The sequence below is a fragment of the Rhea pennata genome, chromosome 3, assembly GCF_028389875.1.
Source record: "Rhea pennata isolate bPtePen1 chromosome 3, bPtePen1.pri, whole genome shotgun sequence".
Lineage (NCBI taxonomy): Eukaryota > Metazoa > Chordata > Aves > Rheiformes > Rheidae > Rhea > Rhea pennata.
In genome coordinates, this window is record NC_084665.1 from 31,198,680 (window position 1) to 31,225,653 (window position 26,974).

The following is a 26,974-nucleotide window of genomic DNA, read 5'->3' on the forward strand; positions in this document are numbered from 1 at the left end:
CCCCTTATTTCTCTCATCTTTCAGCAGAGCTGACAGTTTTTTTATCTGTTATTTATAAGTCACCTGATTGTCCATAAAGCTTTATGAACAAAAAAATACACGATCTGCATCTGTCTTGCTAGACATATCAATTCTATACTATTGAATTTACTGAAACGTCCTTTATCTTTGAAGTGCCTGATAAAATGTTTACTATTTCAAAGTGCTACGGTTTCAGCTTTAGCCTACTGAACTAAATATGTCATTCAGTTCAGTTGGACTGATTTTTGGCCTGTAGGGAGTAAGTTTAGATTTTGTGTATAAATAAATAGTATAAATGCACAATATAAATACTATAATTGAAAATAAGTTAATTTCCTTCACTTACCAATCAGTGTATAGATTCAAACTCTTGGGTTTATTTTTTTCAGATAGAGATGATATTTGAGCATTCAAGGCAATTTAACTGAAGCAGAAGTTTGGCAGATTAAATGAATAATGAATTTGGCCTATTGCATCAAATTAAGTGTTATTAATAGTATGCATGTGCACTCACACACACATGTATGTAAATATCTGTATATTGCTAACCAGTCAAACAGTATGTGATTGGCACAAATGAACAATTGCAGTAATTAAATACATAGAATTACAAAAAAGCTGCAACTAAAAGATTTTTAAGCAGAGTTGTCAGAAAAGAAAAATATGACAGTGGGAAAGCCATAGGAAAAATGATTAATAAGATTTAAGACTGTAATCTGTTCAAATATTCAAATATAAATATTTAAAGTGATTTTAAAGTTTTCAAAGTAGCAAATGCATTAGCTTTTTATATACTTTGAAGTTGACACAAAAAATAGCCCATGAAGGTATATAATAATCTTACATCTCCAATTTACATCTGTGAAGTACATTTCATTCATTCACACTTTATTTTAATTTTAATATATATGTGAACATATAATTTAAACGTTTTAAAGTATTATTTTAAAAGATAGTATTGTAAATGCGCATATTATTTAAAACAAAGAAAGTGATAGGAAAATAGTACTTGGGGTGAGGGATAAACTTTGTGAACAGAGAGGGATCTCCAGGACTAAAGCAGGCCACACTCCCTGACATGTAAATAAATGTATCAGCAGCCTGACATGCATCATGTAGCAGAACATCAGTAAAGATTACTTTTACATGAAGTGAATTATGCCAGAAGGTTCTTCTGCTACTTCTCTGGTTTCCTGGACTTTTCTTTCCCTTTGTATTTCTCATTTGTTCTCCCCTCTTTTATATTGTGCTTTTTGTCTGAACCTCCGTACTTTCCAAAGCTATTTTTCAGAATAAGACATTCAGAAGTTCCTCTCACACCACCTTCCCTCTTCCCAGAGAAGCCATCTCTTGACCAGAGAAACGGAGTTTCTTCACTCTTGCAATGTAGTTTGTGGTTTTGCTTGAATTCAGATGAATTGATAGGTAATTAATTTTAGTAGTTAGAGTTATAAATAGTCCAAAATAGAGTTATAAACAGTCAAGAGACCCTTATCAAGCAAGCAAAACTATACCGTCTGATGGCCAATGAAATTAAAAGAACATAGTAGAAAAATTGGAGGATTTTTTGAGCATGGCATTTGAGCATGAACAGTTTACAAAGAACTCTTAAAAAAATATTTAAAAACAAATCTGTTCAAGCTCTAAATTTTTTGTGAATGTCAACAAATGAAAATCTACCAAGTAAATTAGTCATTGAATTATTTGCTCAGGTTCAGTGGAAAAACAGGTAGAAAAACTTGCTTGAACAAACATGGTCCATAGTAAAAATAGCTTTACTGAGACAAAGGTTATTGTATAATAGACTTTAAAATGTGTTTGACAGTAGTGTCTGGTTACTTAAGCTGCAATTGTATGCAGTACCATGGCTGGCTGCATTTTGCAGAACTAGTCCCTGAAGTGATCATGCTGCAATTAAATTTTACATTTCAAGTAGAACTTATTTGTCATATACACCCTGACTTAATGGAAAGATTGACTCTGTATTCATTGCCAAAGCACTCACAGGTTGACTTTCTTTATGTGATAAGATTACCTGCTTTGCTCCTCTTGCACGAAGATAGAAATGTTTGAGTTTGACTTTATATATTACAGTGTTTTCCTTGAGTAATAAAATGAAGACACTGCAGAAAAGTTGCCTAATATGCTTTCTGCAGTAAGTATGGTTCACTACTACTTTATTTTCATAAAGCAGACTTTTCATTAGTATCATTTTTTAAAATTATATCATCATCATCGTCAGGACAAATGAGAGATCCTATTTAAAATTATCTTGGAATGCAGAAATCATGCCAAATAATGACTAAAAAGAGCATACCTACGTACGCTAATGTGTTTTAGCCCTACATCTCTGAATTTACTTTTAGCAGTCTCATGCAGCTTCTTGTACAGATGAAAATCTGCAAATTACAGATGTTGGGATCAAAAACAGTTTATGCATATCACTATTTTAAATATAAGAATAATTTCACTGAATTCAGGATTAGCTCTATAGTCTTAGTGTGGCCTCAGTTCAGCAAAATATTTCTGTTCAAGTGAAAGCACATACTTTCACTTGATTAATCTCAAAGCTGTGCATGTTTTAAATTTTTCCTGAGTGTGACATGTGCTTTTCAGAAATGGAGCCTTCAACTGAAGTACAAAGAAAATTTTAAAACTCCTAATTTAGAAGTTCATTCCACCTCCTGTTCAATTAGCTCAGTAAGATGGGTATGTACTGAACAGGGAAAATGTAGAATTTCAGAACTGTGAAACATAGCCTTTTTTTCATGGGAAGTTCAGATGATACAAAAGGTAGGTATACCTGGCTTCACTTTAAGCCTCTTCCCTCACCGCATCAGCCTTCTTCGTAGTACTTACAATTTTATAGACCTCAACCCTATGATATATATGTATATACACCTTAGAACTTATAATGAGTTATCCTAATAAATACTTCAGGAAGAAAATTTTTAAAGTATATAAGACTGTGAATGGTTTATTAGGATAATTCATTAGGAATTTAGGAAAATAGAGACCTGCTGCTTTAACATCTACTATTTTTTTTTATCCAACTTCCAGGAATTCATTAGATTTTGAGAATAGTGCTCTACTGTACTTTAAGGATGACTACCTTCAACAAAATTGCTTTGTACACATACATGACCAAGTATAGAGTAGTTTCCATGTTGAAGACACCCATAACTTCTAAAGGACCCTTAGCATTTGTATTTCTGTTACAGAAAGCAATTATTTGAGTAAATGTTAGAAAAAATCAGGCAGGTTGCTAGAGACAGAATTATCGCACCCAGGAGAAGAGATTTTTTTCCCTCCACGATGACTGTACGTTAAAAGCAGTATATGTATTTGTGTGCGTAGTTTCTGCGCTGACCTGCACAACCATTAATTTTTTTCCCATGTTCCCATACTGTAAGTTTGCCACAGGATGGTGGCAGAACTGAAGGACACGGAGGGAGGGATTGGCATCATTTCCACCGTGTGGATCACTTAGCGGTTACGTTGTACCTGGCTGATTTACGACCGCTTTAAGCTAGACCGTGCGTGCTGTGGCTCGGGTACCATTCCTTTCTGTGCCTTTGTGCTGTGTCTAGCCCACTTTGAGTGTTGTTGGAAGGTTGTTGTTTATGAAAGTCTAGTTTAGGAGATTTTGTATCAGCTTCCAGCTGTCATGATGTGCCTTTATGATTTAGACATATCACTGGACCTCTTTCTGCCTGAGGCCTCCCTTTGTAAAAAACAAGAGTAATCAGTCCTTCTGCTCATCGTTTGCATTTAAATGTTTCCCAGGAAGGTTTGAAAGTCCAGTAGTACAATATTACACTTGTGCATAAGGATCGATATGGAAAAGTGGACCATTGTAAAAGGTGTAAACTGGAGTTCATTTTTTTTAATGAAGTGCTGTATTTTATTTGTTTAAGAAAATGTAGCGCGCCAAGAGGAAGGACATTATACCTTTTTTTAGTCATGACTTTTATTTGATTTAAGAAACATCTTAGTATGTGACCAAAACTCTCTTTGATAATGTAAAAGCAAGTTTTATTTCTTTTATGTGTGCCTGTTAAAAAAAAAAAAAGAAAGAAAGAAAGAAAAAGTAAATGTCCTATGTAATAATAGCTCAGAGTAGTGCCATTTATGATATACAGTGCAAATTAACCTAACTCACTGGCCAGTGTTACATTCATCTGGGACTAATCAGAGCTTATAATCCATTTTATCTGGTATTCTTGTGCTTTCGTTGCTAAGCAGCTAAAGTCATTATGCAGATATTGCTATATGGGTGTAATCAGGTTAGCACAAGTTTGCATTACCTTTTATTACTGATTAGTGTCAAATTAGAACTTTTTAGGGCCCAATTCTGTTCATTATTATCCCTGCTGCAGTGGATTTGTACATGTGTGAGTCAAAAAGCTAAATTAGTCCTTGTATTTTCTCATGCTAAAATATTTTAATACAGTTTCAACACAAATCTATTGATTAAGATTTCATACCAGTAAGTGTTAAATGTGATACAATGTGGAATGAAATGGTAGGGAAGCACACTGCAATGTTATTAATGCAGTTTATATTGTGCTACCTTTTTATATACATTTATATTTATGAATTATATTTAAACTTTGTTTTAATACTTTATTTAAATATATTATATAAATTCTGTGCATTTGCATGTATAATAATAGTTTTTTTATATCTAGCTGATTCCAACAGGCAATTTACTTAAGAAATTAAAATGAATTGATATTCACTCATGCTTCAGAATATCTCATCAAGCACTAGCAGTTGGGAAGAATGATACAGGGCTCGTGTATTGTACATTACGAAGCCGTGGAAATGTACTAAAATTTTGCAGAATGAGGTTTCTCAAGAATTTTTGGACTATGTATGTTAAATTTAGATATCCTATTGACAGCTACACGTTGATTACTATCAGTGTATTGTCTAAAAGTAGACACTGTGGTCAAAAATAATTGGAACAGTGAAGCTGATGATTAAATACTGTAATCATTGTGTCGCACACACATAAGCCCCTATTTCCAGCATGATGACCCCGTTTTGGGAAACTTGCTATTATGCTGCTCAGTTATTGCTAGCTGTTCCTGAAGGATTATTAAAGCCTGGTTAGCTCACTGAGGCTTCATTGTTCACATTAGTCCTTTTAGTGTTAAACTTCAAGTCAGGCTATCAGTGCAGTCCGACTCATCAAGGGCCCACAGGAGAAATTTCTGCTCCAGCACAGCGAAGGCATCAATCAGAAGAGTCTAAATGCTTCTCTTTCAGACGAGAAGGACTTTTATTTTGTGATGTTGCACCCAAACTGAACACGACTCTTTCACACCCTCTCAAAGCTGGGGCTTGTTCCTAGTTTGCCTGTATGAAAGTGAGTGCTGCAGCTGCAGCTCTGCAGATTGCTTTGCTGTAACCGACTGTGGCCTCAACACCCCAGGAATAGCCCTGATTCAGCATCTGTGGCCAGGATTCAGTGTAACTACCGTAGTGAAATAGAAGAGTGTGCATTAGAGGTGGTAGCAATAGATGATGTGGAGTTTGCATTGATTTTGTTTGCGCTGATCCTCGTGCCCGCACATTAGGGTTTTAGCGTTAACTGTACCATCTCAGCAGTAGCCAAACCCCAAATTCAACTCCATGATTTTGTAGTAGATTTTATTCCTGATGTGATCATGTGCAGACAAGAGGTTTTTCAAATAACAGGTGGAGCTAAGGTGTGGGTCATTTAGGTACTGCTTTCGTATCTCTTGGGCAGATTAGCTGGAACTACATATTGCACACTTTTCCTCATGAGAAAAATTTGTTTCTCCAGTTGAGGCATGTCTAAGGGGAAGAATTTTCAGAATATCTACCAGATGCTTTGCCAGCAAGTTTCCTGGCAAGTCTGCCGTCTTGTATACCATGCTTTAGCAGAGATCAGAGGAGTCAGGGATATTGTCATCCAAATAGGGCAATGGGGAAAGCAGACTTTGCGTAGGACTTGAGTAGACATGTCATTTACTGGTTCTGGAAAACCTCCATATAAATTTTGTAGTATGGCTGTTTTAACATCATGCTTGTTGATTCTTCATCTGCTATTCTTAATTTAACTTATCCTCATCCAGGAGGATACCTGAACAATGCTGCTTTAAATAAAATTCTTCAGGTTAAGGCTAGATTGTGACTTTTAATTCAGCTTTGTCTTGGGAGAGAGGAGTGAGAAGAATATGGGTAATCCGTCTTGTAGCAGCAACGCTTGCAAGAAATGTGCCTGATCAGTTTGCAGCAGGTCTAGCTGGCCAAAGTGGGGAAATACAGCTTCTCGCTCCCCCCGCCCTGTGCCCGGGATGGGACTGCACTCAAGCAGTGCTGTGTCGTTAGCGGCCTCCTATTGCTTGGCCCTGCATCCACAGCACGCTGATCTATTAGCCGTTTGCCGCCTGGATCTGGCGTGTGTGGTGAAATAGGAATGGGAGAGAAGCTGAACTGCGGGAAGCCTTCTCAGGAGGCACTCTCTTGCCACAGCCACGTGCTGTGATACCTGGGGCTGGACAGCATCCTCAGCCCCGGTGCAGGATCTCCTCTGTTTGGACAGTAGAGACCAGAGTACACGACCTCCGCGAACCCGCTGTCCCTGTGTGCTGGCATTCAGGCAGAGCAAAGTCCTCAGGACCTTGGGTGCTTCTTGTTGTATTTTATAGCCATATAGGGCTAGTCGCAATTCGCCTCTCTTGGGTTTGATATAAAAATGAATTTGTTATGACAAAGCCTGTCTTCAAAATAAGTGGAAACATAATGCTCACATGGTAGCTGTTGGGATTCCTTATTTAGGCTGGCTGGTTGTTTACAAATTAGTTGAAAAAAAGGCCTGTGATTGTGATCCCAAGTGATTGCGGGAGAACATTTTATGGTATGTTTGTTAGGTGTTGCTCTGACAAGTAAACAACTAACTCACCCCAGAGGAAGGCTCAGGAAAAAGGAAGCGGTACATAAAATTTGATTCTTCTGCAGCTTCTTTTCTGAATGCAGGAAATGATTCTCTTTGGGATTCATTTGGGCCGTTTAATACTTCTCTTTCTTTTTCGGTAACAACAGTAAGCTCAGTAAATAATAATTGTACGCTAGAGAATTTCACCATGGGAAAGAAATACAATTTAAGAAAACTTGTTTTTGCATCTTCGTTAAAATAGTCTTTTTTTTTTTTTTTTTTTTTTTTTAGTGTGTGCTCAAAGAAGTAATTTTAATTTGTTTTATCTCACATTTTAAAATATTGTTATGGGCCAGAGTGAAAAATTTTAGTTTTGGCATAGTGTCTCTTCTGCACCATACACCTTGTGTATGGCAGACCAAACTTGGGTAACATATTATTTAAATTAGACTTTATCTCTGCTTCTCAAAACTGCATCAGTAGCTTATTTTTATGCTGTTAAGGGCTATGTGAGAAGATTTGCCGGAATCCAATTTATGCCATTTTGTGTCAGTTTTGAAGCGTGTGAGTACTTCTAGCAGAAACACACAAACAAGCACACACTTTTCTTTCCTTTTTTCTTTCCTTTTTTCTTTTTCTTTCTTTCTTTCTTTTTTTTTTTTTTTTTTTTTTTTTTTTTTTTTTTTTTTTTTTTTTTTTTTCTGGCAGCCGGGTATGCTGTTGCCTAATTACAGATTATAGTGGGGTATGAGTAATGGTGCCTAGCCTACGTTCTCATGCTTGTGTGTGGTGAAACAGAATGATGTAAAGAACTTCTTTGTGGTCTCATACAAGGTGGGCCCTCAAAATGATGATAAGGAATTTGATCCATATTTCCAACTTAGCAGTTAAGAGAAATGACTCTCTGGAAGAAAAAGCATTGTGTCATTTGTGTGCCTGTGATTCCCCACTGCCTCTAGAGTAGGGCTGAAATCTTGTATACACAGTATATGCATCTTCCACTGATAGTGAGAAACAGCAAATGTAGGTCTGTGAAACATGGGTGGGTAAATTGTATCTCATCATTAATGCTTTAAATTTTCTTCTCCTTGTAAACTACACACTCAGTTATTAAAACTTAAGTGTTCAGGACTGAGGAAACCTGATTTGTAATGCAGTGCTTCTGCAAAGACTCCTTCCAAATCCTGGCTGAGCTTATCAGGAGAGTGGTTCATAGGAATGCAAAGATTGTTTAGAACTTGTGAGATCATGACAGTGAAAGTTAGAATTTTTGGACACTACTGTTGCATCTCCCATCAAGTGACTGTGAAATACTCTGAATCACTTGCTTTTTGCATTTTCCACTTTCCACATCTACAAATGTGTACAGTTACCTTTTGAATAGGAATGAAAATGGGGAGAGGGTTGCTAGTTCTACTTCATGTTCCTTGTCATAACAGATTCTGGTTATTACTGAAGGATGAATGTTGTTTTATTGTGATCTCAGAATATATTCCATTAGTATGTCTGTTATGTTATAAAACTAGTATAAAACAGTGTTTGAATTTATTTCCCAAAGGGAACTCCTCCACTTAATTTGCTCACAGTGTTTCTCCTCCTACACAGTGTAGCATAAATATTTTACTTTTCCTGCATCATTTGTACTAATCCATCTTTTCCTGTATCATACACTGTATTTAATAACTGCAAGGCTTTTTCCCATGCACAGTGACTCTTTTCTCTGTGTGCAAGGTTAGCTTTGTAGCAATTAGACCACTGGGTCCTCTAAGGATTAATGAGGTTTTGAAGGGACGGTACAACTATTAAAAAACAGTAATCCAGTGACAGCACATATTGAAAATAATTTCAGTAAATTCCAGTGTAGCAAAAACTATGCTGGAAACAGTATTTCCTTCATTTAAAGGTAATATATTATAGGGAGCTGAATGTTCATAGAAGGCACTCTGAAGATGAACTTGCAAACTTAAATTCTTTAACTGTATACAGAATTCGATCAGCTAGTAGTAAGTCTGCATATTTCTGTAGGCTAATTTCTAAATTGTGACCTAGAGCGACCAATCCATTATATCCTTAATACATCTAAAATAAACCCAGTTATAACTCTTCCTTTTAGAATATGTACACCTTGCCACGTACACAAGAGAAACTGTGCTTACAGGTACTTAATTTTCCATTCAACAGATGGAAAGATGAAGGAAGTTCATCTCACAAGCTTCTATAAATAAATTTTTATAAGAATCTTTTCAGAATCACACAAGATAATTAAATTTTAAACCTCTAATTGATAAATGGTTTCTTGAAAAACCTGTGGTGCTCTTTATTTTCTTTTTTTCAAAAGCACATTGCTAAAATAATCACAAAAGTTCTGCCTCCTAAAACTGTGTCCTGAATTGTAGAGAAGACCATGCCTTGAAGATAAAGAAGGGCTATTCTCTTTTGTGCTGCTTTACTTCCTTCGGAGGGTTTGGATGGCTAAAATGATGGCAGAGTTTTAGCCAGTTTTTCCTGTTGTCTGACTAATTTATATTTGTGAATTGCCAGGGTTTTCAGCTGCAAGAAGCATATGCTTTGCCAAAAAATTAATCATGTTCTGGAAACAGGAAAGTATGGAAAATAAAGTAGATATAATTAATGCTTTTAAAGGTCACTGTTGCATTTATAGAACTACAGAAATCCAGATGATGAAGAGAGCTGTATGAATAATCACTTTCAACAGGTATTGAAAAAACCTAGCTCAGGTAGCTCATGTTTATCATGTGGAACAAAAAAATCAGTGTGTGATACTTGTGCAGGTTAATGGATATTTACAAAGACCTGTATTTTCAGGAAGGATTATGAAAATGTATTGAGCTGAGAATGTTATATGTGGACTAAGGGTTTTGCATGTATTTATCAGTTTTCATTAATTCTGTATGCATCTGTAATTTTTCCTTTGAAACATACATATTTTTAACCTCTTCTTAGACTTATTTCATCCTGTTTGGGAAAGCTAATTTGTACAGAAGGCAAAAGACAGGCAAAATGAGGGTGTGATCACATGAAAGACTGAATAAGACCTATTAACATAAGAACAGCCAAAGGCTCATTTGGCCCAGTATACTGTCTCTAACGGTGCCAAAGCAGATGCTTAGTAAGAATGTATAGGTGTAGGGTTAGCAGATCATCATATTTTTCCAGAGTACTCTCCCAGTATTGAGACCTATGACTTGGGCATTTCGTGAGTCAGAGATGGTGTTGTATCTTTGAGCACAATATTGTACATGGGAAGTGTTAAAGTGATAACTGTATAGAAATGTAAATATTTGGGGGGCATTGTGTTGTGTTCTCCACCTGATAGTGGAGAAATCCTCTTAATACTCCACCTGCAAACAACCAAGCCAGTACAGTAAAAATTTTTATATGATGTACTTTGTAACAGTATTTCTGAAGCTCTTGTAGCTGTGCAATTTTTCCACCTTCTCCAACAATAGTGAAATAATGTGTCTAATTGGCTAGAAACAGCATCTAAATAGTTTCTCAAATAGAGAAAAACGGGTTTAATGTACTACTCCATAATGGATTGTCATGTATGCATTAGGTTCCAAAAACTTTACACACTGTAATACGAGTAAATGCTGCATAATGCATTTAATGAAGCACATCTTAAATTAGGGTTTCCATCACTGAGCACCGAGGTACAAAAAGAAAAAGGTGTTACAGTGTTCTGTGCTTTCTGTCGGGAATGTAAGTGGTGAACTGCAGCTGGAGGTCGTGCCAGATCCGAAAGGGCATCATACATTATTCATTAGTCTTCGTAAGAAGCATGCCAAAGAGTGATGCCAGCAGCAATTTGGATTGCACTGTTCCTCTGTTGAATTTCTGACGTTGAAATCAAGTAGAGAATATTTTAAACTTGTTTCAGCCACTATTTAGTACTTGTATTGGAAAATTGATTGAAGAAAAGGTAGGATATAGACAACTCTTTCAGAAATAAGAATAGGTTTATTTGGTATATTGATGAGTGTAATCTATGGGTTCATTTATGGGCCCATGCTACTGAAGTAGGAGAAGTCCTGGAAGACTGGGTGTTATCTGAATGTTCAAGAAAACTCACATGTATTTTGTAGAGAATCAAAATGTAAAAATTAAATCAAAATTGGGAGTGGAGGAAGAGTCTTTCTTCAGGGTCAGTCTTTCTTTAGTACAGTCCTATGATGTGCTTAGTTCCGGGAAACCCTGTCTGGTTGCATTCAGATGTGAGAAACTTGGTGGTCATGTTGCTGTGTTCTCATTAACACGGGCTCGTGCCACGTGCTCACTTTGTGCATTGTGTATATAAACATCCAGTCTGTGCTTGCAGTGCTCAAGAGCAAGTCCTTTCATGGCAACTGCTGTATTGCAGCAATGTAGAAAAGGAAGCTTGCAGGGCTTTTCTAGTATAAGAAACAGGAAGATCGTATCCACTGAGATTTCTGCATCAGAAATGACAGAGCTTTAGATAGGAACCTAAACTTAAAAGAGTCTTAAGCTCACCAAACCTCCGAATTTTTGGAAATTTGCCATGAATCTGTGGGAAAAGTTAAGAAAGAATTGTTGCTGGGTGATATGCTCAAGGAGATTAACTGCTTTCCACAGTGCAGTTCAATGTTGTATTATTATATAAAACACTCGATGTGGTTCAGATATCCCTTTAGGCTAACAAGTAATCTCGGCTGCATGTGTAACCCAATATATGAGTATTGTTTCACTCTGCTTTTTAAGTGGATTTAGACTGATGATTTGGGTTTAAGATGCCAAAGACTGCTTCCTAAAACCAAAATATAAGCAAGTTCAAGACTTGATACACAATACAGATTTTATTAAAATTCGTTAACCATTATCTGATTGCACAGTTAACAACAGTCTGTAAATAGCATTGACAGAAAGGTTTATTTACTGGCCTTGTCCGGAGAAAACTAATGTTTTATCCATTAGTAGTATGTTGTTTTTAGAGTTGTTTACATTCTTGGAGAAAATGTGGAAGTTACTGCTTGAAGAGGCTAAAGAACATATGAGTTTATGCGTTCTTTTTGAAAATACTCTTGAAGCAAATGCTAAATTACATTATTAAGTTATTTCCCAGACAGCAGAGAGAACATTGTGTCTTGGCAAACTGAATTTACTGTATTATATTTGAATAAAGAAATATAAACTATGAAAAAAGCTTCCCAGATCTTATCATGATACAGTGAAGAACTCTGTAAAGTCTTTTTGTCCTGCTCACAAGTTTTGCTTACAAAAAAGCATGATACTGCTTATGACAAGTTACTAGTGCTTGCAGAAGGATACACAGACTACAAATAAAATTATTTGAGGATTTAAGTAGAGTGTTTAGAAGGTTAAAAACACAGTTATCTGTTAATGTGAAAGTCTTGTTTTTAAAATTATTTTTCTTTTTCCTTCTTTTTTCCTGGAAGTGTATATGTCTGTTAATTTAACAGGTGGCAGTTTGTGGTCTTTCCTTGAAGCTCACTTTTCCACTATGTAAATTGCTGTCCCACAGAAACCTTTGGTTATAGACTTCAAAGGAGTTGCACAAAGCCTCAAGATGAATTTTAGGGAAAATTTAAAAAAGAACTTTTATCTTCTTTGGAACTAAAGACATGGGAAACTGTGTCAGTTCAAAGAAAGTTTGCTTTGAAATGTTAGCTTTGCTTGACCACAAAGTACCAAATGGGAAGCTTCAAATCATTGCTAGTATACTTACTGAATCATGAAAGATTAAATTCATGCGAATTGTTACCACTGCTCTTCTGTTCCTAATTCCAGAGAAAATTTGTTAATGAGTAATATACGAAAAATTGCACTGGGTCAGATTTAAGAGGTGCTGCATTCCTGGGACATGGTTTAGTCCTGAAATAGTGCTAGAAATGTGTTATGAAACCAATGGGGCAAATATAAACTAAGAGTCTTACATTTTGTAATCTTACAGAGTTAGAAATATAGACCCCTGCGGATGTTCTTTTTCCACTAAAATATGAGATTTCTGTCTATTTCTTGTTAGTTAAGAGACACTGATTGCATCTTTCTGCTTTACCAGCTTGCCGTGCTGTCTGTCATTTCAGTTCTTGTCATCTCAGTTCTTGAGATCAGTTTTTGATCCTTCATGAACCAAGAAAGATAAAAACTATGGCCTCTCCTTGCCTTGTTTCATGTAACAGCACAGCTGCTATTAAGCAAAAGTAAAATAAATATAGAGGGAGATGGAGCCTTTTTTTTGTATTTATGTTAAAATGAATTATGTGAAGTTTTGACATTAGTTTCGAAATATATGACTCATCAGTTGTTGCTTGCAAGATACTGATCATTGTGAACAAAAAGCTGTTCATATGTTATGTTCTTCAATATGCTGAAGAGCTTTACTAGGCTAGGGCCAGAATACTCAGCAGCTTGAAGGGTAAAACCTAAAATAATTAAAAATTGGAAAAAACATATTGTCACACTACTCTGATACACTATGTCAAATCAGATAATTGATGATGAAGATACCTCTTCATTTTCTGAGAGTTCAGGCTTAAATACATCTTTCTACCAGAGAGCAGATAGCATATGGCAGTAACCACAGGTACAACTATTGAGTCCTTTCAGGAATTTAGAAAATATGGATTAGGGGTAGTCTTTTAAAATTTTTAGTTACAATCCTGTTTGCATTATCCAAAGAGAATGCTTTATTCATGCATTATTTAAAGAAAGGCAGCTTACCTTAACTTTGCATATCCTGAAAGGAATTTTCCACATCTTCCCAAACTATTTTGAAGCTTCCATCACTCCACTGCTCATAAATACCGTTGCTATTTGCATAGCTGATACTTGTTATCTCACCAAGCCACTAGCTGTTTCTGCTTGTTTTCTTAATATAAAAGGCTGTTGGACCTCCATTGAAACTTGCTGGTGCTATACATATAGGATGGGATTTTTGACTTGCAAGTCATGCTGCTAAGTGTATAAACATTCTTCATTTTCACTTACTGCTTATCAAAAACTGGAGTTAGCTCTGTGTGTTTTTGATCTTTTTGTGTTCTTTTGTAGTCAAACTTGATAACTATGAAAGAAAAGATAATGAAAACTCTCTTGGAAGCCACATCTTAAAAAATAAAGTTCATGTACGTATGTTCTCACTGTTTGCAAGGAACAATTAAGTGAGGCTACATAAGTTAGAACTAGAATTTTGATTTGATCCAGAACCCATAAAAGTTGCTTTGTTTCTGATCAAGCTCATAATGATCAAAGAGGATATTATGTGATGACACCTTACAGATTTTAGCAGTCTTGCATAATATTTTACTGCTGCAGTCTGTCATCTAATGAGACTGTTTATGGAAAGAGCACAGAAGATCTTCTCAGTCCATCTTTGACAGTCAGGTATAAGTCAGCGAAAATTTTTTTTAAGGCTATTGAGCAACTTGAAGGGGTTTTTATTATTAGAGACTACATAAGATTCAATGAAGCTGATAAAATAAAATTAACTATTGAAGGAAAAAAATGTAAAATAAATATTGTTTGGTTCTGTTTGTACAAAAACAAAACAGATTTGTTTTTCTCCAGGCCATTCAAACATTGACCAGTTAATAGTGTGGTTTCATGATAAGTGTAAACTGATATAAAGCCATAATACTGCTGCTGAAAAAGGCCTCTCATCCTCTGTTTCCTCTTGCTGTATGTACCCAGTCTTCCCATTGCGTCTGTTCTAGCAAGTCTTTGTATGGATTAGTTGGATCAGTTTGCTGATCCATCTAAAAACTAAAGTTGTAAAAAAGGTCAAAATGTTTTTTAATCAAAAAAAAAAAAAAAAAAAAAAAGAATGAACAGCTCTGACCTTCCAGACACTCATTGGTGCCAAAGAAGCAGCAACTAGGAAGGAGGCTCCTTCCCTAATCAGTAACTGTTACTACACTATGAAATTGCATTTAACCCTGTCTCTTTAGACAGCAATGATTTTTTTTTTCTCAAAAACCTAAAATAAAATTTGCAGGTTTTTCACATTTGTGTTTTATGGCTGTAATTAGCTTAGATGTTATCCTAAACTCTGTATTATCTTGCACTGATGACTATCAAGTTGCTCATAAGAATAGAAAACAAGATATGTAGGTCATACATATTTGAAGATAATAGTTGTATTCCCACTGACTTAAGAAGGATCAGAAGCATTAGCCTTCAGAGTTTTTGTCATGACTATTGCAGAAGTGTGTTTTGCAGGTGAAATGTGTCATTCTGTCATCTGCAAGAAATTCGTCTTCTGGCACTACAAATGCATAAGCAGCACATGCAGTAGCTTTTTTTGGTTTTTAGTTCTGTGTGTTAATTCCCTGGTTAATTCCAGTGTCATAGTCAATGAAACATCAGTAGCAGCTGTTATATTTAAATTCATTATAATTTTAAAGTGATATGCCATATTTTTTCATGTCTGTCCTTGGAAGTAATTATTTCAGTTCTCCGCAAAATGATTTTTGCTGATTGTGTGGATTAGATGGCACCTTAACTATGCAGGGTAGTGTTTAGATGTTGTTCCAAATAGAACTTAAAATATTTGAATGTTTAATTTCAAAGACCAAGAAAAAAAATTGGCCGGTAGATTTCGATATATCAAGTGCAGCAATTAATCTGGAGAACAGCTGAGCATTTGTATAATAATGTAGACTCCTGCTGGCACTCTGCAGACAAGTTGATCTTGCAGGAACTGGCATGTCGTTGCATATTCTCCTTTCTTTAGACAATTCTATCTGACTTTTCTCAAATACCCTCTGTGACTGCCTTTCACTATCTTCTTGCAGGACTGAGAGCAATTTAGGCAGGATCAGCCTGCTCCTGGACCGCTGCTCTGCTTAGCATCACTGCCAGGCACATGGCTGTTAGTTGGAAGTCTGCAATCTTGACTTTCTGTGTTTGAACAAGGCCTGAATCAGCTAGATAGATACAAGTCTTAACCTGCTGACTGCACTCACTTTGTGCCTTACCCACTGCTACATGAGTTTGTGGGATGAAGTGGATAAAATAGGAATGCCACAGAGAAAAGGAGATGAAGGGCATGCACAAGTGGGTTTTCTATTGCTATTTTGATTGTGTGTCATGGGGTGTTTTGTTGTGTACTTGAAACCCAGCTGACTGGATATTTGCACACAGATTTGACTGTATTTCTGAAAGAGTTTTTGCTTCCTGTTCTAAATCAGAAGAGAGGATACAGAACAGTGTATTTCAGGAAACAGAGAGGTTACTCTATCACTGGTTTTCTGGCCAGAGTGTGTGCATAAAATATTTGCAGGAATGTGTGTGTATATCCATGCACCCAAAGCACATAGGCTTTTGTTATAACATATTTCTGTCCTGCTTGTTCAGTGTTTGTGCAGCTTCACTTGAGCACAGGTTTAGTTATTTTTATAACCTTTTCTTTAATGTGTCTGCTCCACTTTTAAAACTTTTGGAGCTGTTTGCCTTTTTAATTTTGTCCTCACACTCCAAAAAATCTTGGCTTCCTTCTTGAGTTGATTTGACTTTTCCTATGTATCTTTGTGATTTATACCTCTTTCACATTACAGATCTAGATTAGATCTACCAAAATCATTTTAAACACAGTTTTACTTAAATTCACTAATAGTTACTAATAAAACACATTTCTGTGTGACTCAGTGCTGAGAAATGATTCAAATCCCACATAAGAATACTTTATACTGCAAAAGATACGTTGAATTTCATTGGCATTGAGAAGATGAATGCATAATGTTGAAGGCTTATAAGACTGATGGATTGTCCATGTAAATGTAACCTGCTGGTATCCTTCCTTCCAGGAAGAGGAGGAAGGTCTTCAGACAACTTTCAAGGTCTATAAAAATATTGATTTGCCTGGATTCAAAGATGTACTCGGTCTGATGTACATCCAAGTTATCTCTACCAGGTGTTCTTCAAATGTTTTTTCTTGTAAGAAACAGTATATTTTTTTTACATTTTATGTTACAGAGTCTATCCTTTCACTTAACTACTTTTAGTCTAGATACAGCAGACGTTTTAAGTCAAGCTTGATACTACCAAATACATTTTTTGCTTTTTTAACTTATGCACCGTACTGACCTCTATTAAAGGTATTTTAGAGCAAAATTTCATGTCCTAGATGTTTAACTGTGTGTGGCTTAAAAAAAGAAAGAAAAAGAACACCCTAGGTCTGCACTTTTAATGACCCAAACTTTCATTCATCATTGAATTCTGCGCTTAATCTGTTCTAGGATCACTGCCATAATCTTATCGCTTTAATTATAGTCCCCAAAAATGCAAAAAATGTTATATAACTCTTTCTGAACTTGTTTGGGCTTCTTATAGACATGCTTATGTGGCAGGAAAAACATCATGCAATCCAACAGTGGCGTAGGGGAAAAGTCATGCATGCAGTAATTAGACTCTGATTTTCCAAAAAGAAACTTCTAGATGTAGTGATGACAAGAAGTGCATTTTGAAACATTATATCCCAAAGAATAGTTTGTTTATTTATTTCTGAGAAATGTATGCTTCTTAGTCTAGATCCTGGATTTAAGTGATTTTGAATTTGTTTAATCAAATTTATTGCAAACTTTCTGTTTTTTCTTATAAAATCAAATTCTAACAGATTATAGGTTAGTGTGCAGTAAAACTACTTGCATCATTTTATATCTGTAATTTAGAAAATTATCATTAAGTTATAATTTCATTGTTTTCACATAGAAATAAAAACCATTTGGGAATTATGCATATTGCAAAAATGTGTGTCTGTAGGGGTTACCCAGCTAGTATCATAATTTCTGCCTTTTAACATTGTGAAGTGTGTCTGCATTTCCTTTTGTGGAATTCTTTAAAGATTGCTTTCTATTTCTTTTTTCAAACAGGTAGAAAAATTATTGTACATATTCTTGCTGGTGCTGAGGAAAGCAGTTAGAGGTCTGTCATTAACTGTCAACATAATTATAATGCTAAAGGCAAGAAAAAAAAAGGAGTAACAGATTTTTATTTTAAGTTAACAAATCCTTTGGGTTTTTGTGTAGATTAAAGGCATTTAAGGGCATTTTTCTAATACCTGCTGAACTTTTGAATTGTTCACTAACTCCCATTACTAAGTACTCTTGTTTATTTGACTGTAACTGTCTTGTATTATAAGCTGAAATTTTGTGAGTCATAAGACTCAATCTTTTAATAATTTGTCATATTTTAGTAATGAATTTTTTGAAAATGTAAAATGAGAAGTATTGGAGTTATGGCATAATTTAGCATAATTTGGTTTTAGAAGGAATCTCTCATCTGGGCTAGCTCTTCCTCCTCTCTGCCCACCCACCCATCTACCCACACGCACATGCACGCGCACACATGCTCTCTCTGTCCCAAATTCAAAGCAGTGCCAGCTTTATCAGGCTGCTCAGTGCTTTCTCACCTTGACATTGCAAACATATTTTAAAGGGACAGCAGAAATGCAGGCCATTATCAGAGAACTCATTTGATGGGAGCATAATAAATGCAGTTTCTGCAGGATTAGCTTCATGTGAATGGTTTACTGTGTGTTAAGGTGTTATAAAAAATTCCATTATATATCAGAAGGACATTTAGCTGCTGAACAATTTCATGGAAAAGAAGGTAGTTGTACAGTTGTACACATTTGTGAATACAGGCAAAATAGTGACAAAATGAAAAGTCCTTACCAGATGTTTGTACTGGTGTTCTGTCCATCAGAATTATCTGAAAATCTGGCATATATGTTGGACCAGAGGTGTCATCCAAGTGAAGAATATTTAAGTTTTATAAACTTACAAATTGTCCAGACTCAAAGCATCTGAATGATAAAGCTGCCACTAAACTGCTGCTAATATTTGACTATGTCATGTTGGCTCATAACTCTTCTACAATCTATTATATGAACTCCACATCAGTAACATACTGCACACAAAAGTTGTTGACATTTAAGAACAGCCTGATAGAATGGGTATGTTGTTTTTTTCAGTAGATATCCAGACTTCCAGTTCTTGTTTGTTTTGTCTTTGAAGTTTCTGGATTACAGTCAAGAATAATTTGGGCATTTTGAGGGGTATGTTACATTTCCATTTTGATACGTGGGGAATTGCTTGTGTAACTTCTTGGCTTTGGGGATAGCCACGTCAGAGTTTTACTTGAAGATCACAATAGCACAGAAAGTTTTATTCCCTTTTGTTAGTGCTTTAAAAGTCACCTATGTGTAATTGGTGCAAGTGAACCTCTTTAGTACCAGTTATGTCACTGAATTGTTAACTGTGTCTTGCAAAGGAATCTTTAGGCTCTCACAGTTTTCACTGGGCCAGGAGATTTTCCTGGCCAGGAGGTCTCCATTTGTACTTCTGTTTGTCATCCCTTTTCCACTAGTGATTATCCATCCTAGAAGAGGCTCCATTCAAAGAGTAAAACCCTGTGTGTGTATTGCTGGTAATCTCCTCTAAAATGGATTTTTAAGGCTACTGAGCAGTACTTGGACAGGGACTGTCAGGAGTTTGGCTGCTGCTTTCAGACTGCAAAGACCAGTTAGACTGCAAAGATAATTTATTTTTAGAATGTATGTACATTTTGTCTACTTTCCTTATATCCAGACTATTTCTTACTGGCCAGTTGCTACCTTAGTGCTTTTGATTTGTTTTTGCTTGGATAGGAATGAGTAACATGTAGAAACTATATGAGGAGAGACAGTTTAAGGGAGAGTGAATTTTCAGCTTACACCCACACCTGAGTTATTGCTTCTGAGTGACGAGAGTGAATTCTGAGCTCTCCAAAGCTGTTACAGAGTTATTGTTAGTCCCTTTCACTGCTTGCTTTTTTTTTTTTTTTTTTTTTTTTGCTTTATATTTTTGATAGGGATAAAATAAATATAGCTGAGATATCCAAGAATCCTCTGGGAGGAAAAAAACACTTCTCTGAGTGTATCTCCTTACGTGGCACTTATCACAATAGTGCTTGCACTACATATTCCTCTTGTATGAGGCAATGTCATGATTTTAAATAGTTGCTTTTTTTCTTTTATTTCTTTGAAACAATTTTTACAACATCTTGAAGTTGTTCAAACCCTCAGTTTTTATGCAGTAAGTTCAGTGGAGAGGAGATGATTCCAGCAAAAAATAGGTCCAAGAATATGCTGACATACAAAGTATCTTATATAAGAAGTTAGATTTTTTCTTCCTCCCTCTTCTACCCAACCTTTTTTCTGTGCTAGTGAAGGCCTTTGTTACAGCAACAGCCCAGCTGGATGCTACTTCCTCTGCTTAAGTGAAGTTCAAGAAACCAGCTGCTGCTTAAAAGAAAACTGCTTATTGTTAAGCTCCCCTTCTTCCCCCTGCCAAGGTTAAACATGTCCCTTCTCCGTCAGCGCCTCCGATGTAATGTGTCCCTAGGTATTGCGGGGCACGCCTTGAAGGATATAAACCTAGTCTGATACCAAGTTACCTGCTGACGAGGCAAAAAGATAGACAACAGATTCTAAAGTTGGCTTAATGTTAGCCAGCCGTGCCAAGATTGGTTTCCCTTCTTTTAGAGGATTTTTCTTATCCACAAATGTAGTGGCAAGGTGAGATTTTGGTTATACTGAAGCCAATGAGAACTTTATGGTGGATGATCATTTTAGTTTTCTTACTCTTACCTGACTCCTCTCGTTGCTATTGTGAGGAGATACAGATTTTTCCTTCCTCTTATAAACCTCTTTGCATATTTTATATGCATATTCTATGGGTATGAAATCTTATGCTTTGCATGTTTTATAAAAGAATTTGCGTTGTAGCTCCCCAAAATCTGTCAGTCAAGTTGATCAGCCACAATGAGGTCCGCTTCTTAGTAGCTAGCAAAGAGTATGTAGATGCCTTCCTTATGTTACAAATAGCGACTTTTAAAGGAACTAATCACCAAAGCCTTTAAATATTCAGCTTAAAACAAGAATTCTATAATCTCTATTCAAATTTGCATCACAGACCACTGTGGTAAAAGAATGCTAAGGTCACACAGCAAAACACAAGTTTAGGAAATTCCATTACTGCACTGAGATTTCCTGTGCAATTGAGCCTCCCAAGTATTCAGTATGGTGCAGTCCTTAATTCCATGGTCGTGTACATTTTTATCCCAGACCATTGCTCTAGTAAAAGAAAGGGGTTTCAGCCTTTTTTTTGTACTTGTGTTGGTCAGTGTGACCTTATGCCTGCATCATACATAAACCTTCTGCTTACTAATTTCCAGGTATATGTATTTATGCTTCTTTTACCATATTGCCTGAATGCGTCAGAGAAAACAAGCAGAGCGCTCTTGTGAGAGTAACTGATACTATTATGACCATTTTACAACTGGCCACCTGAGGCAACAATTTGGTATTCTGTAATAAACCCCTGTCCTTAGATTAATTCCACCTAACTGTAGCGCTGAAATGGGAGATCTATTCTGTCTTCGTGTAGGGAGCTGAGGGTGTCAAGGCTCCAAAACTCTGCATCTTTATAACCTGCCTTAAAGTTGGGTGGAATGAATTGTCCCTGGGGCCTATTAATGTTTTTGCACTATTAGTGTTCAAAACTCTATGAAAATATTTTCCATCCACCTTCACATGTCACTACTAATGTCCTGAGCTTCTGCAAATAGGATGCAGAGGAAAAGAAATAGGTAGTGATCTACTCTTAAACAATTTTAAATGAGAGGCATGACTTTGAGGGCAATGATGTAATCAAAGCAAGGACAGACTCCATCTGTTTAATATGATAATCAATTTTGAAACCATCCTTTCTGCAAGAATAAACTTCACTTAAAATGTTACTTTTAGCTTTTCTGTAGTAATAAGATAGAGGTTGAGCAGAAAAGATAGTCATCACTTAAGTAAAAAATGTATCAAACTGCAAGTCAAAAAGGTAAAGGGAGACTAGACAAAGTTTTGACTTTGTTTCTGTAATGTTCTTTTAGGTATTCTTGTGTGCAGTTTTGTAGGTTCATTTATCACATTTGTGTTCATGCATACATTCCCAATGATGGGAAACCAGGCTTTGGTATTTAGATTTTCCAGCTTTTACAGTTACAAGCCATCTCTCTTATTTCAGTGATGTACATAATCTGGCCCCAGTTTTATGTTCTTCTTGTCTTTTAGTAGTTTCAGATATACTGTTTAGTTTTTTTTTTAGGGAGACCTATTCTTTGGCTTACATTGACTGCATTTGCCAAATTTGTCGTTAAGTCTCCAGTGAAGTCTACAATGATATGTCTGAGGCCTATAATGCATTCCTTTATTAAAATAATTTCAGTAACATATCCACTGCCATCTGATTGATGGAAAGCCTACTCTTTGATGACAGAAGAGTTTAAGTGTTATTGTCACCTCCTAGTTTGTACATCATCACATTTATTCACAGTCAAGGGACCTTAAAGGCAAAATTAAAGGCTTTTTCCACATCTTTCAATAGCTTATTTGCCATGTAGGAATTAATGTGTTACATTGTGTTGACATGATGCTTCACTGATCTCCAGCATTCTGCATGTTTCCAAGAATGCTTAATTCATAGTATGTGACATGGGAAACTTGCATTGAGCAATAATTGCTGTAAATATGTAGCGCACATCTTTCACATCATTATTTACAGCTGTGGCATTTCCTTTTGCTTTGTATCTTCTCCTGAGGACACTGTTTCTGAATTCACACCTCTCCTGGGGACCCACCACAGGAATTCCTTTTTCTTTTCAACAGCATCTTGAAAATGTTATTTGGCATTTAGTGTATCTATAGGAAATAAAAACAAGGGAAAATAATTGCAATGAATAGGCATTTTCTAACCTTGTGTCTGGTCTTCTCATGTGAGTAATGGGAGATGCTGTGCTGGACTTATATTCATCAGTTTGTTGCACACAGTGAGCTTATGATGCACATGCATTTTAGTGAGAGGGACTTGAAGCTGTGTTTACAAGTGTTTGTAATAGTCCTCAAAAGCTTTAAAAAAGAAAAAAAAACCTGCTCAGTGTAAGTTAATTTTCAAAGCAATACGTTTAGTTTTACATGTTCTGTTTTTCATAAAGCATTTCTATAAAATCTAGAATGAAATATGAACTTCAGTCAAAGATTTTTTAAAAGTGATTACCTAAAGTTCCTAAAATATAACTGAACAATTGGGCAGGTCATTGAAAAGTCGTTGTTAAAGTTTCTGTGTCTGAATGCAGTGTGAGGCAGAAATTTATATATTATTTTAAAATATTTGGCAGTAGTGTTTCTCCTTCTACAGAAGGTTTCAGCAGGTTAATGTTTCACAATAGCCTTGTTTACTTCAAGCCAGTTGCCTAATCTAAGCAATACAAGAAGGCTGGATGTTGCAAATCCATCAATGCTTGCCACCTTACTGCTGTGCCAAGTGATAAAACATGTGGATGACTAAATGGCTTATGTTATTTTCTAACTATTCCCGAGAATATTCCATGACGGGAAAGAAAAAAGAACTAATGATAGTGAGACATATGTGGTCTTGTCAAATATTTGTAATATCTGTTTTTCCTTTTATATTAGGATCCTTCTGCCACACAGAAGGGAGTAGCCTTCTATAGAAGGGGAAATCAGTAGTGCAGAGTCTGACTGTATAATTAGTAAAACTTCTTGTTCTTGGAAGACATTGTTCAAGAAATTTATTCCTCTTCTGAAATCCTCAGCTTCCTGTCTTCTCTTCCTTCTCATTCTCAGTTCTAGGAAACAAGTCCATTTCAAAATGTAAATCTAGACAGTAAGCTCTTCGCTGCCTGCAACAACTGTTTTATAGTTGATCACATAAATCTCAAAGTGTCATAAAATTAAATGAAATTGAATGATATGTGATGGGGGGGGGGAGTTACTATGTCCCCAAAATGGTTATTTTCATTTTACTGTAGTGGATCTTATTAAGTTCTATGCAACTTTTTCTGTTTTTTTTTTTTTTTTTTTTTTTAAAGTATATTTGGAGCAAAACCTTTTTTACCTCTTTGGTCTCAGTGAGAGTGAAAGGCTTTTAGAGCCTTGTTTAAGTTTTAAACATTTAAGTTAGTTTAAGTTTGTTTAAGTTTACAAACGTGATTTATTTACAGGATACTGCAGATCTTTTTGTTCTGTATCCCAAGCGGGAATCGTGTCAGAGTAGGTATTACCTCTCTCTATCTGGAGTAAGGGGAAAAAAGTTTTTTTTTTAATCCTATCTAATAGTTTTGTTTCCAGTCCTCATCAAACTAATGAGATAGCAGCCATTTGTGAAAAATAAAAAAAGCAAAAAAAAACCCAAGAATTTTCTGGAACTTCAGAAGTATGAATTTCTTTATAGTATAAGGTCAAATGATCTTTTTGTCTTACTCAATGTTTGTACATACAAAATACTATGCAGTAGCAGTACTGTAGCTGTTTACTTTGTCAGTGTCCAATACTGTTAAACACAGTAAATCAACTTCATGGCTAGTATAGGTAGGTGCAGATTCGTTGAGTTTTGCCTTCCTTGTACCAGTGGTACAAAAAGCTTGCCAAGATCTTAAATACCATGCTGGAATTAGATTTGCAGAGGCTTACTACATCTTGTGACCTCAATTTATTTGATCTTCTTTTTTTTTTTTTTTTTTTTTTTTTTTTTTTTTTTTCCTGCTCTGGTAAGACATAAATAAACCAGCATTGAATAATACGGAAGCTGCAGAGAGCACAGTGCAATTCAGGACACTTTCATGGCCACCCCTTTCGAAGGGTAAATGCCTTGTCCCTCCACATGCCAGGATCAGACTGGCAAAGATCCAGCAACTCCATGTTGTGATGGGAAGAAATATTTGGAAAGAACCAGTCCCCTGTCCAGGATGTTAAATATTTATTCAGTAAAACAAAACTACATTTAAATAAGGTCAAACAGCTAACTTTTAAACCTCACCAAGGAAAAATGTAAGGGTCCCCATGCTGGCTGACGCGTTTAATGACTGCGCTATCTCATTGTATTTTGATCATCACATCTAGTTTTCGGATAATGTTAAGCTTAAGTGGATTTTTCTTCCCATTGTTTAACAACGGTAAGACTGAGTGGCATCTTCCTGGCTTTTGTTTCATTTCAATTGTATAGTGGAGTCTCCTCCAGGGAGATATTAGATCCTTGTTCTGCTCGCTGTGAAGCAGCAGCCTTGAGGCCTGGGAAGGAATAGCCTGAAGTCTAACACGCTCCTGCAGCCACCAGGCGGGTGGTGAGTGGGGGCCGCAGTGATTGTTGCCAGACGGCCTTTAGGGCTCGCTGGGAAACCTTTGATATCACGTTTGGACTTCTCTTCCGGTGGCGTGCATTTAGCTGAAGTTCAGTAGCTGGAGGAGAAGGGCGTCTGCTTTCAGTCGGCTGTGGAGCATCACGTTGCTGACGTTGGGTCAAAGTAAATTATTTCACATTTTTTTAGAGTTTATTTATGGGGAGTTTTCTGACTTTTAAATTTAAAACATTCAGTGCAAGCAATTTTGTTACTGTTGTCCTGGTAAACATGGAAGTAAAGATAATATGAGAAGAGCAAAGTAAACTGCTGATTGTGCTGGCTCTGATCCCTCAGGAACCTGCAGTAACATGGAAATCCAAACAAATTCTTCCCTGACTTCCAAAGTAGAAAGAACTTTAAAAAGAATGAAATGATTCTACAGGACTGGTAAATTGCATATGATGGCAAATATTAGCTAGACCGTACATTAAAGATGTGCTCTAAATAATATACAAGTAAAGGAATGAAGGGACTTTCCTTATTCTTACAGCAACTTTGATGCAAAATGTGTATGTTTTAGGGTTAGACGTGTTGGATTGAAAATCTTCCTTCTATTGTGCTCTGAAAGTACTTTTAAATCTCTTCATATTTTGCAGAATTTCAACAATAATGCAACGTGTAAGCCAATGCACGTACCCTCCGTAAATGCACATCATTGAATCCAGTCTGTGTGCTGGCTCGCAGGCTGACTGCACACTAAGAAAAAGCACTTCATCTGAATGATTTGATCAGAAGGTAGTTTGAGAGTTAGCAAAGTAATATCATCCTAGAAAATAACTTAATAAATACAGATGGTCTATTTATAGTGTAATAATTATTTTAGCAGCAGGATAATAAGTGTAGAAAGAGGGGAGACAGAAAGCCAGGATTTTTGTTTCTTTCTTGCTCCTGGTTCCTGCACTACAGCAGCTGAAATAATTTTATTGCTTTATTCCTGCTCACCATAGACATAGAGACATGTTTTGGTTGGCTTTGCAGTTAGAATTAAATTAAAAAAAAAAAAGAAAAAGAAAAAACCCACCTGATGGGAGAATAGAAACTTTTTTTTTAGGCATTTGAGGTTCTGTGAATCAGTATCAAGTTTTTTTTTTCCTATGTACAGTAAGTGAAATAGAAAGTGTTCCCATGTTACAAAAGCAAAGCACACATATTTTGAAAAAGATTACGGAAACAAAGGTGACTGCATGTTGTTTTGGAATTACTATATAATATTAATCTTTATCAGTTTTATTTTCAGGTCTTCTCTGACAGGGTTATCTTGTACTGCTACAGTATTGCTATATTTGGTATGAATTTCTGCATAAAGACCTAGTTGACATAGACAGCTTTCCTGTGAGAAGACTGAGATTGAAAACACGACCTATATTCTGTTTATTTTTCCTTTTTTTTTCCTTTAATCTACAGTTTAAAATCAATCCCTTTATATAATTCTAAACTCCCGGTTTTATTTCTAGTGTGATGGGCACAACTACAGGCAAAAGACACGTGAAGAAAAATCAGCTCTGATTGGACACTTTGAACTCTCATGAAGTTTATTCATAATGTATTTTTCTAAGTGAGACTTTTTATTTTTAATACCTGCTACATTCTACAAAGTGCAGGCTTTTAATGAAAGCTTGTGGTTGATGAATGGGATTTTTTTATTATGATTTTACATTTGATCTGCATTGTTGCACATTGTTAGCATATGTCACAATTCTGTGATACATGCAAAGGAAAAAGCTTTGAAATACTCCTTCAGATACACACAGGTAACATGGCACCTGTACATTTCTCACTTTTTCCAAACATTTTTGTTTAAATATTTTCACACACTAA

The 26,974-nt window shown here is 35.9% G+C and overlaps 1 protein-coding gene across 1 annotated transcript in view; it reads left to right on the top strand.

Moving 5' to 3' along the window:
- The window catches only part of PRKCE (protein kinase C epsilon), a 295,199-nt gene that overhangs the window by 196,448 nt on the left and 71,777 nt on the right, over positions 1 to 26,974 (top strand). The gene's annotated exons all lie outside the window — the stretch shown is intronic.